Source organism: Chinchilla lanigera, unplaced genomic scaffold (assembly GCF_000276665.1).
Source record: "Chinchilla lanigera isolate Chin_1 unplaced genomic scaffold, ChiLan1.0 scaffold00090, whole genome shotgun sequence".
Lineage (NCBI taxonomy): Eukaryota > Metazoa > Chordata > Mammalia > Rodentia > Chinchillidae > Chinchilla > Chinchilla lanigera.
In genome coordinates, this window is record NW_004955491.1 from 5,346,634 (window position 1) to 5,359,338 (window position 12,705).

A 12,705-nucleotide genomic window follows, 5' to 3' on the forward strand; every position below is an offset into this window, starting at 1 on the left:
CAGGGGTAGAGCACACGCTCTGTGTGAGGCTTGGGCTCAATCTGCAGACGGAAAAAGGAAAGAGGGAGGGGAGAGGAAGGAAGGAAAAAATTTGTCAGAACATGATAAGGATACCTATTGGGAGTGCTATTATGTAACAAAGAGCCAGCGGTCATGGCCAAAGTTATAGAAGAAAAAGAGCTGAGAGGCATAGGAATTGGAAGGAAAAAGATAAAAATGTCATCTGTGGACAATAGAATAATCTACACTGAAACTGGGCTAAGTATTGGAACCACCAAGAAGGTTCCCGGATGTAAGATCAATTTACGAAAATCAATACCACTTCGTCTGTGCCATATAGCCATTCATAATACATAAGAAGAGATAGGATATCATTCATAATAGCAACAAAAAATAGCAAAATATAGGCTAGTGCTCTATGAAAGAAAGTTTGAGCCTTCATTAAAGGAGCTAGAAAGAAGATCTAAAAGAAGGGACTGATCCATGCTGTTATATGGGACAACGTAATACAGAAATACCAATTCCACCCAAGTATTGTCACAGTTGCCATCCTAGTCAAATTCCAACTGTACTTTTAAAGGAACTGAATAAATTTATTCTCAAATTTCTAAGGAAAGAATAAAAGTTTTTAAATCACTAAGGTATTTTTTGAAAGGAAGAATTTATACTACTGGAACAAAGACGCACTCCAAAGCCTTCATGCGCTGCTGCTGGGCGGTGAGGTCTCAGGGCAGGGAGATGGTGGAAGTGAGACCATAGGGAACCATCCGGAAGGAAATGGGCAAGGCTCCTTTCCTGGGCTTCAGCCCAAGTGCCGAAGGGAGCCAGTGCTGGAAGAGGTGAGCAATCTACTCACACAACAAAGGAAGGGCTTGCTTTGTGATGATTCAGTGGGGTGGGCTGATCTGGTCACTTTCCACCACCAGCCATGCGCATGGTTTCCAGAGATATTCTTTTTGTGAGCAAATGTTGTTTTTGTGTGGCCTTGGAATGAGGGACTAACTCATACTGACAGGCGGTCAGCTTCACCCAGGAACCTCTGAGATATTCTTATGGCTGGTGTCTCATCTTGTACAAACGTCCTGGCCTCGTGGCAGGCCAAGGACCCCACAGCCACTGAGAAAGACCAGGGATACAGTAGAAGAGACGCAGACCAACTCCACGGACAATCAGCCAAGCTACCCTGGGTTGTAACCTTGGACAGAGGAACATTTTGTAAATGATCAACACGTCTTCACACATGGGTAGACGGGGTTAGGACAGCAAAGGGAGCAGACACAGATGAAGACAGCCGCTCCAAGTCTTTTATCCCATTGTAGTCACCTACCAGGTACATCTGTGGGCTCGAGTGTTTTAACGATTCAAGCAGCCTTCAAGATTCTGCAAGATAACCCAGGTAACTGTTATTATAGCCCAGGGGTGCTGTCTTATAGGGAACTAATAATATCAGGTCCAGCTGGGTGGCCTCAAAAGTAGTGATTTTTAAATTAACTAAGTAAGGGAGGGGGACATAAAAAGAATTAAGATATGCTATGTACATGTATCAACTTCTCACAAGAAATATAATTATTATGTGCCATAACATATACTAACAAAAATTTAAATTTGAAAAAATACTTAAGTTAACTAAGAGCAAGTGAAGCTAGAGGGCTTATTTTTAGATGCAAAGGTGGGTTTCATGTAAATTAAGAACCCAAATGTAAAAGATAAACTCACCCCATAGTAGAAAAGAATGCATAATGATATATTTGATACCTGAAGATGAATTCAGGGAACATTTCATGATTAAAAGACCTAAACTACAAGAACCGATGTTTTCACCATATTAAAGTTAAGAACTTTCTGTTCAAAGAAGGACAGCAAACAAAACCAACATCCTGATGCTGAGCTAGGGAAGAGTACTTGTAACATCTAGATCTGACCAGATATTAATACCATATTTCCCTAAAAATAAAACCAAGTCTTGTATTAATTTTTGCTCCAAAAGATGCAATAGGGCTTATTTTCAGGGGGGTGTCTTATTTTTTTATGTATAAAAATCTACATTTATTCATGTACAAAAATCTGCATTTATATTCAGATACAGTCGTTTCATCTTTGGAAACATCAGCATAATTCAAAACATCCCCTGTGTATTGCAACAGATATTCTAAATGTGCCCACCTGGCTGACAGTCTTAACTGGGGCTTATTTTAGGGGTAGGGTATATATTATGGACATCCTGAAAAATCACGCTAAGGCTTATTTTCCAGTTAGGTCTTATTCTGGGGGAGAAAGGGAAGGACATACAAGTATGGAAAGCTACTAGAAAACAGGTAAAGGGAAGGAACAGGCAAGTCACAGGGCAGGAAGCCCAGGGGTGGGGTAAGGGAGCACACAGCGGCTCAAGCAAGTGAACAGTCAGTAAAAGAGACCTTACAGTGGCCTGGCCTCTTCACCTCATCAGAGCAGAAACCCCAGACCAGCCCATGTCATGGGCTTTGTCACTCACAGCTCCCCGGAGTCCTTCAAACACCCTCACGATTGCTACGCAGCGTGTCCCTTCCAACCCTCTTGCTGAAACCTGGTGACCACCGGGGAGGTGTTGGAGGCCAGGCCCCTGGAGGTGAGCAGGGCCTGAGGAGGGGACCAGGCCTTTGTCACAGACTGGATCCTTGCTTCCTGTAGTGAGTTCCTGCTCTCAAGGGATGAGTACTCACCCAAGAGCAGATTCTTATAAAGCGAGGCAGCCCCTTGCAGGGGCTCTTGTTTTGTTTTGCTTTGCTTTGCTTTGTTTTGTTTTTGAGACAGGGTCTCTTTACGAAGCTCATGCTGGCCTTGAACTCACTATGTAGGTGCTAACTGCCTCAGGGAGGAGGCAGGCTCAGCGGGGAAGAGCGAGGATCAGTAACAAGGCATTGAACTGAGCGAGGAGCTCCAGAGCAGTGCGGGTGGTCCCATCCCAGGACGGCACGGGACCAGGCAGGTGGAAGTGGAGGACAGTGTCAGGAGAGGAAACCCCACTGTGGACTGGGTGCTGGGAACGAGGCAGTCACAGGAGGCCGAGCAGGTCTCCCGCCATGAGGCCCTCCTCCAGGAGGACATTTCTTCGCTGCGGAGAGAAATGGGATTGCTCATGAGGGACAAAGTGCCGCGTACCAGAGGATGTGGAGCGACTTGGAAAAATGCCCCCTTCCCCTGGTGCGGGAAGACAGATGTGCCAGGCACATGTGGGGCATCCTGCAGGGTGGCCAGCTGGCAAGTGGCCCTGGGCTATTTGCTAATTGCACTGTCAAAATCCACCTGTCAATTTATGGATTTTGAAATTCATCACTGAGAAAGACTGGCACCCCAAGGCCAGGATGTCCTGGTCCCACGGGATGATGTCGTTTATAGCCAGTGACTCGGACGGGGCACAGGATGTTCTTGACCTCATATCTTATATTGTTTTATTAGAAACTTTGTGTGCTGGCTATTTTGTGGCATCTCAGAGAACAGGGGAAGCTGGCTTCAAGATTCCGTCCACTGAGGTCGGGGACATTGACATCCTTTGTCCTCGCTGCCAGCCAACTCAGGCGGAAAGAGAGGGCACAGCTCACCTCGTGGGGAAAAGCAGCACCTGTGTGACCCCCACAGTGTCCCAGCCCCTCGGTCCTTGTCTGCCCCCGCCTCGGGATGGAGAGCAGAAGCTGGGGTCAGGATCCTGAGTGAGTTTAGCTGGAAGAGCAGCTCTTCCTCGGGGAAGCAAGGAGCAGCTGTCTGATGGTTCCACAATGGGTGCTGTTGGAAAATAAAGGGATTTTGCTAAGAAAATCCATTCTGACTACTGCTTCCCTTAGAATGCTGAACCTGTTAGAAACTGCCTCAGACAGAGCCCAAATTGAGCCTAATTCGGGTCTATGAAGCACACCTCCCATAAGGAATCTCTCCCTTGATAGGACTGGGGATCTTGAGAGAGGTGGGAGGGTTAGAATAACTGTTCGAATTAGAGGAAAGATAGTGATTTAACACCTGCCAAGCTGCACCAGGACCCACTTGAAATTACGGTTACACATAGGCAAGAACAATTAGGCAGTAGCCACAGCAGTCCCAGAAACACCCTGCAGTGCAGGGGAAGGGACCCCAGAGAAGGGGGCAGCCCAGCTGGGGGCGCGTGTGAGGCCTGGGCATGCTTGCCCCCACCAGCTTCCAAAGGAGAGGGTCAGGACGTTCTCCAAACCTTTCCCCAAGACCTTCTGTGCCTAGGAGCAAAAGCCAGTCACTGAGGATTGGTTGGCTACGTTACAACTGATTAAACAGTAGAATTCAAATATGAAAGCAGCTGAAATGAATAATGCAGGTCCATATGAAAGCAAACAATAAATGGAAAGCTCCCTCCCGTCTCAGGGAACTGGAAATGAAACAGTTTGTGTACACAGTGCTTGGCAGACACGGATCAGACGCGGGGAGGTGGCTCTTGTGGAGGACGCTTCCCCCGCGAGGCCCGGAGGCCCTGCTTGCCCCACAGATCAGCGCTCTGCATGGGTGTCCCAGCTGCTCAAAATACTCAGCTTCAATGTCCAGCCCTCAGACTGCCCCGGACAGACCCTGTCAGCTGTCATCTCTGCGGCCACCTCATCCTTCAGCGCATCCACCCCAAGTCCCCTCTTCTCTGTCGTGTTATTTTGTTGGCGTGCAAAGGTCATGTCTAGCTCATGTCTGGCCCAGAAGGCACCTGTCTGTCAACATCTGCGCTGACTCCAGTACCAGGCATTCAGCGTCTGGTGGCCCTGACTTCCTCCCCAGAGGACGACCAAGGGTTAAACTCTCAGGACTAATTGAGGCCAGCAACTCACTGCCCACCCCACCCCCCGTGAGGGCTGCCGTGTTGCTATTGTCAGCATCTCAAAATGGCACAGGACAAGGGGCTCCTGGAGCACCGGGGCTGCTGCGCCTGGAGAGGAGGCCAGAGAGGGGAATGAGGATCTGCCTGCAGGCCTGAGCCGCTGTCAGGGCCAGAGATGGGATGAATGAATGAAGCCACAGAAGGACAGACTTAACCTAAGAACAGACGCTGCGGGTGAAGAAGAGCACGCCCAGTCTGGTCAGAGGTCCATCCATCGGGATGCGCAGGACAGGATCTCAGGTAGTGTGGACTCACTGGAATATCCAAAAGGAAGGCATTTATACTCACCACTAGCCCGGGCTCATTCCCACAGAGATTTGGACATTAGTTTCACTAATCTGCCTTTGTTTCCTTTGCCCTTCTGAGAAACTTAAATATCTTAACTGCTGAGAGACTCACCACCGTATTCCTGGCCTCTAGGTGACCCGACCCTCCCACCCTTCTGCAGCCTTGGCCTGAGTGTCAAGGGTGGAAAAGGAACGCTATTATTACACTAAGGTCCCTCACAGCTGAACTGATGTTGGGGTGCGCTCAGAAGGTTATTAAATATTCGTTCAAAGGAAAAGGCTAGCCAAGCATGGTGGTACACTCCTGTAATCCCAGCACTCTGGGAGGCTGAGGCAGGAGGATCACGAGTTTGAACCCAACCTGGGCAACTTAGTGAGTTAGTAAGACTCTATCTTAAAACTTAAAAATAACAAAAAGGGTTGTGGGTGTCAATCAATGTGAAGGCCCTGGGTTCAATCTCCAGTCCCCTCCCCGCCAGAAAAAGGAAAAGAGAAAAAAATGTCGCCATGGTTGTGGAGTAAAAGCTAAGACACACAAGCAATTAACCTCATGAAGGGATCCAAGCATCCCCTGACGATCCAAGCATCCCCTGCACTTAGGTGGGGCACTAGGGCCAGCATGGCTCTTCCTCCACGTGGCAGCTACTACGGAGACCACATGTTCGGAGGGCAGAGCCACAGCATGCGGGCAACTCCAGCCAGCTCCAGCCCGGAGAGCTGCCTGCGACTTGAACAGGCAAGAACTGAGCTGCTGTTGTGTGAAACTGCTGAGGCTCGCGCCAGCCTGCTGTGGCAGCCAGCCCTGCCTGGCTGAGCGACAGACTTGCCGCGCGTGTCCTCATGTGCTGGAAATGTGCATAACACTCACCGGAAGTCCTGTGCCTCTCACTTCCTCGCTGCAAGGCCTGCGGTGCTTGACGCAAGGCCGGCAAGGTCATAGGGGTGACACACACTGAGCTCCTGTTGGGGCACAGATGTGACCAACCCCAAAGCAAGTGTTCCCACCCCTCCATGCTGACCCCTTGCTTCAAAGATACAGCCCCAAGCTGATTCTGTTTGCCATTTTTCTTCCTCCTAAATGCAGCCTAGAAAACCCAACCCAGCCCTTTGTTATGTGTTCAGGGTTCTCCTTCACACAATGCACCTGTGCACTCCTGTCTACTGCTGTCCAAAAGACGGTGGAAGGACATCATTCCCCCGGACTTGATGGCATCGGATAGCAGAGAAAGACACTGGTGGGATGACCACACACCCCAGCCCAGGCCCTGAAAGCCCTTGAGCCTCTGAAGGCTGCACCCCACAAAGGTGAGCTCATGTGGTAATCAGTTTTCTACTGCCATGAAAATACACCGAGACAATCAACTCTAGTGATGCAGAGTTTTTTCATGTAAACAGACGGGACCCCAAGGCCTTTCTCTCAGGAAACAGCTAAATTCATGACAGCACTGACTCAGCAGGTTCCTATCCAAAGGCTGAATGCTGAACATGGCATAGTTGGACCCTTTTATACAATGTTTGTATCAATGTTTGTCTCCCTTATATGGGTGTACACTTAACATTCTACAGTGTGGCTGGGTATGCATTAACATTCTGCAGTCTGGCTGGGTATGATTTATGTTATGGTGTTACATCAGAACTGCACATGCCTACACGGAGGCTGATATCACTACATTGTAAAAAGTTCCCACCCCAACATGTTGAGAATGGTCCTACCATACTAGAGAGAAAGAATGTATTTAATTTCAGTTCATGATCCACTGACCCAGCTGCCTTGACAGGAAATGAAAGAGAGATAACAGGAAGTGAGAGATGACAGGAAGTGAAAGAGAGATAACAGGAAGTGAGAGATGACAGGAAGTGAGAGATGACAGGAAATGAAAGAGAAATGAAAGGAAAAGGCTAAGGTCCCAGGAGGCCCTTCAAGGGCATGCCTCCAATGACCTATAGACCTACCATTAGGCCCCACCACCAAAGACCCCATCACTTCCCTATAGCACTGAGGATAGATGGGCCTTTGGATGACACCTAAAATCTGAACCATGGCAGCTAGAGAAACTCTACATCCCATTTTAATGCCCAAATTCTCTAATTTCATAAAAGAGCCAGGAAGTGAGGAGAGTCAAGTGTGTTATTCTGTTACTGAATAAATGAACTGGGTAAATTAAGGAGAGGAAAACTTCTAGAGATGAGAAAGTTATTTTTTTTTTTTTCTCCCCTGGAATAGTCCTGGCCCTTAATGCTCATTAACATCCTGCAAATATCCATCCCGAGAAAAAAACATGCCTGCTTCAATGAAGGGTGATCTTTAGATCCACACAAAATATTATACCATAAAAATGGGAGAAAAACATTCATTTAAAATGTGCTGCGACAAAGAGATGAAAATCACATCCAAATATTTTGCCATGAATATTTTAAACTTAATGAAGCAACAGCTCAAGGAAGAGATGGTGAGGAAAACAGAAGGATCTGCAGCGTGAGCCAGCAAAATTCAGGAAAGAGTGAAATCAAAAATGAAATTATCACAGAAATGAAGACACAGCTGGAAGCAGCACAGGGGAGTACTGCTGAGCAAAGAGAGGGATATAAATTAGAAAAGCAAATGGAATGAAAGGCAAGAAAGTAGACAGAAAACAGCAAATGGGAAAAAAAAGTGCTCCAACTTAACTGGGGTGTGTGAAGAAGAAAACCGAAGCAACCAAACATTTAAAGAAATAATTCGTTCTCATTTCTCTAAAGAGACAACACACTTTTCGTGCGTTTACTGGCCATTTGGCTTTCCTTTTCTGCCATGTGCATTTTCTGTTCCTTTACTCATTTTTCTAATGGGAGTCTGTTGTTTGCTTATTGATTTGTAAGGATTCTTCATATACTTTGAATAGGAGCCTTTTGTAGGTTATATGGATTATAAATCTCTATGGTTTAGCACTCCACGCTCTTTTTTTTTTTATTTTAAAGAGTAAAAGAAGGATAACATAATAATAGGAGGGGCTTACCAAATTACAAACAAAGTGGTAGGAAATTATCAATGGTTATTGTTTTACATATTGTTATCTATAAGATAGTTTCTCAGGAAAACAAATAGACAAATGATAGTGAGTTACAGACAAAAGAGGTAGGAGATTATCAATAGTTGTTGTACTATACTTAGGTATCTTCAAAGTGGCTTCTAAAGAATATAAATAGAACTATACTTGAGTGACCTACTGAATAATCATTCAATAATTCTCAATGGTTGTTGTAGAAAACACATAATAATAAACATGGATCCATTTATGAAATAGGATAGGAACAATACAAACATTACAGAGTTATGGATAGATTAGTAGGAAAATATCAATGACTGCTGTAATACATGGTGGTATCTTCAAAGTGGTTTCTCAGGAAGACAGAGATACACAAGAAGGATCTAACAAGTAGTTACAGCCTAAGGGTTGTCAAAAATCAAGTGAGCCGTCTGGGGCAAAAGCCATTTTTTGTAGCGTTTTCTCTCCAGCCTCCCATCACTTTGGGACCCCACAACCAGTTAGTGTCCTCTCCCCAACTGTCAGCACAGGCAGCAGGAATCCTGCTGCAGACTTCTCCAGAGCTCCACCACAGCCAGTACTGTCAGGGGAAGAATGGCTTCCAATGAGTCTCTGCAGGTATTGTGCAAGGTCCTCCTGGTTTACAGCTTCCGAGCGGCTCTCGTGACCCCAGTCCACTGGACCTCTGACTCCGTGGGCTTAGTCTGCATTCTCATGTTCTCTGAGTCCTTGTTCAGCAGCTGCTCCTCCCCTGGTTCTGGACCTTTCTGGTTCTCAATGGCAGGAGCAAGAGTGGCCCGTTGTATGGCATGTATTCCCAGGGGTTGTTCAAAGTTTGAATGATTCACACACATCCATGGGTGGGCAACTGCAGTCGGTGTATGGTAGGCCAATTGTGTCACTGTTTCTCTGTGTCATGATAGATCTCAATTGAGCGGCGGCGGCCGGCCTAAGGGCCTGCGCACAACAGCGCTCGCCACCGCATGGCTCCCCATGCGCTGGGGGCCCTCCCTCCGGGGCCCTACGAGGCAAGAAGCTATCCAGCCGGAAGACCGGCACTCCCCACCCGAGGCTCCCCATAGCACTCCACGCTCTTAAAGATGTGCTTTTAACAAACTTTTATTCTGGAGTAATTTTAGACTTGCACAAGGTTATGCAGATGATACAGAGACTTCCACATACCCAGCTTCTCCCAAGGCTGACATCTTCCATCACCATGGTATATTTGTCAAGCCTAAGAAGCCAACATGGGTGCAATGCTATTAATTAAACTATTCAGATTTCACCAGTTTCCCACTAGGGTTCTTTGCCTGTTTCAGAAGCTAGGACTCCATATTTCATTTCTCTCCTTTTTGTGAAAACTCCCTCAGTCTTTTCTTCTCTCCCATGCCCTTGACATTTTGTAAGCGTGGTGATTAGGTATTTTGTAGAATGCCCTTCTGTATGAACTTGTCTAGGGTCTTAGGATGGGGCAGGAGATAGGTATGCCAGGTGTTCACAGGACAGAAGAGCTCTCATCCTCATTTCATGTCTGAGGCACAGATTTCAAGATAACTTCTCTCTGGCAGTATTAACTTAGAGCATTTGATGAAGATAGTATTTTCTAGGCTTCTCTCCACTGTAATGTTACTATTTTCCCTTCCAAACTCTGTTCTTTGGAAGCAAGTCACTAGGTCTAACACATACCCCAAAACATGTTCCTGGACAGGGTAGCATCTAAATATATTGCAGTTCTTCTGCATGGAAGACTTACCCTTTCTCTCCATTTTATTTATACATTCAATCATTGGTATAAGCTTATATGCATGAATATTTATTTTACTCCTTAGGTTATAATCCAATGTGTCATTATTTACTTTGTTGCTCGAATTATCCTAGCTTTGGCCGTCAGGAGCTCTTTCAGGTTGGAACCTGCCAGGACCCCATCACTGTTGGATACATTTTAGTGCTTTCTAAGGATGTCTCTGATAAACAAAAGTTCTTCATTTAAATGCAATCTTCTGTATTCATCTTTTCCTTCAGCACTTTGTGTTTCTAGTTTCCAAGCACAACTTTCTAAAAGTTTCTTTGTTTTGCCTTTCACATAAAGGTTGTGATCAGGAAGCAGCTCACAGGAGCTTCTAGGAGAGAAACAAGTTCTATTTCTGGGTCTGGATGGTGGTTAGATGGGTAAGATCATGTACTAAAGCCTAGGCAGAGTCAGCAGCAAGAAATAGAATGTGAACAGCCAGAATCAGGGGTGCAAGCTAACAAAGGAAGGGGGAAGAGCTGGATCCTACAGTGCATGGGGGAGAAGGCAGAGTTACACAGACATCTGCTGTGCCCTGTCTGCCCATCTTTCCTTCTTTTTGGAAATTGCTCCTCCACCACCTTGTGTGACTCAAGTTCCCCACAAAAGAGCAATCACATGACTCATGCGTGATCATCAGATAGTTCCAGGTTAATTTAAGCATAATCACATGGCCCAAGGAGGGCAAATGTCCCATTTATCCTGATTTGGTTATTTCTGTTTGGGAGAGATAGGGCTTCTCTGATGAGGTCTGCATTTGTAAAGATTACGAATCTAGAGCTGCCAGTAGCTTTATTAAAGTTGCAGAGGGGGACAATGCCAAAGAATGAAGCCAGCACAGGATGAAAGACACCCACAGTTGGAGAGAGACAGACCCCTCAGGTTACAATTGAGCACCTAAGTCCAGCCACACCTAAAACCAGGAAGGCCCTAGACCTTTCTGTTACTGTAGCCCACAAATTCTTTTTTAGTGTAAGTTAGAGTTGTGTTTCTGCAACTTGCAATGCAAGGTATGTTGGGTAGTAAAAATGTGTTTAGACAACAGAGAACAAAGCTGTGGTTAATATGTGGGTGTAGAGTGAAGGAAGAGTTTACCAGGAGAATAGAGGCTCATGGGGCACACTGGAGGAAAGATGTAGGGAGCAAAGGAAAGAGCGGAGGACAGGATGGAAGGAATAAAAGCAAGGAAAGGATAAGTGTAAGAAGACAGCAACAGCCTGACCCTCTGGACATGATCAGCTGGTTCCAAATATGTCTTCAGTAGGCCGATCTATCAGGCAGCCACTTTGGGTGATGGGACATATTAGACAACAGTGTCCTGAGGAATTTGGAGTGTAGCCATACCCTGAGTCAGAGGGCCACTGAAGAAGCACCTCAGTGTTGTGTACCCAGTCCCAGGGGGCTGCAGATTCCCCTTGGTGAGGCAAGACCCACACTGCTGAGCCCCCTTGCAGCCTCCATCTTGACACCACAGCTATTTTGCACATGGACCCACTGAGGAATCACTGAGTGGCTGAGAAAGGGGTCAAACATCTGACCTATGTCTACAGAACAGGACACATTGCCCACCAGCCTCTTCTGATGTGAGTGCTCACCTGAACCACAAATATCCTAACCTTCCAGCATCCATAATCTGCTTCATCACTAATCATTCAACTGTGTTCCCCAAACTGAATCTCTGGACAATTTTTTCCACAGCCCACGATTGCTGTTGATTCTCACTCCAGCCTATGCCTTCTTCTAGATAATGTGCTGCTATAGTTTGGGTCTGAAATGTCCCCAAAAGGTTCATGTGTTAAAGGCTTGGTCACCAGCCTGTGGCACTGCTTAGAAGTGGTGGGAACTTTAAGGGGTGGGGCCTAATGGGAGGAAGTTGGGTCATTGGGGGTGTGGCCTTGAAGGGTCCTTCCTCTCTCTCTGGTTCCTAGCCAACATGAGGTAAGCAGCTTCTCACCACACGTAACTCTGTGACATGCTGCCTCAACAGAAGAGCAAAGCAAGGAAGCCAATCAAACCATGAACTGCAACCTCCAAAACTATGAGCCAGAATAAACCATTCTTTTCCATAACTGATTATCTCAGGTATTTTGCCACCATGATGAAAGGCGACTAGCACAAGTGCACTCTTGTACAGCCCAGTTCCAAAACTGAAACAGGAAGAGAGGTGGTAATATGAAAGGCATCCATTTTCCACCAAAAATGCAACAATCTCCATCCCAGATTGTGGTTGAGGATGTCATTTGGGGAGAAACAGGCATAGCAATGGCTTCCTGATCATGCTTGCTGTTCAAGTGGGCAAATGTAGACTCTACTTCCTGGCTGTGGAAGAGGTAGCAGTTCCTCTGTTGGGCCAGTTCTTTGGTGTGGTTCTGGAGGCTGGGCCTTGACACTAATTTCCAAGTGTTTTGTTTTGCTTTGTTTTGTTTTGTTTTGTTTTGTTTTGTTTTGTTTTGTTTTGTTTTTTGATATTGGGACTCAAACTCAGGACCTTACACTTCCTAGGCAAGTGCTGGGCCACTGAGCTATATCCCTAGTCCTAATCTCCAAGTCTTGGTGCAATTCTATCACCTGATTCTTTGCACTGAATCCTTTTCTGATTTAAATAGCTAGCGTTGCTTCTGTTGTCTACAGTTTAGGTCTGCCTGACACCCCTGTTAAAGAGAAGAAGAGCCAGGCATGGTGGCACATGTCTTTAATCCCAGCACTCAGGAGGCTGAGGCAGGAGGATCATTGCAAATT

General features: G+C 46.3%; 1 long non-coding RNA gene across 1 annotated transcript in view; it reads right to left on the minus strand.

Moving 5' to 3' along the window:
- Nucleotides 1-3,410: 3,410 nt before the first annotated feature.
- LOC106146672 overlaps nucleotides 3,411-12,705 on the minus strand; it is a 17,018-nt gene continuing 7,723 nt past the window's right edge. The window contains exons 2-3 of the long non-coding RNA XR_001231213.1: nucleotides 5,020-5,118; nucleotides 3,411-3,759 (exon numbers count right to left, since the gene is read on the minus strand). This is a non-coding gene — a long non-coding RNA (uncharacterized LOC106146672). The remainder of the gene's footprint in view (nucleotides 3,760-5,019; nucleotides 5,119-12,705) is intronic.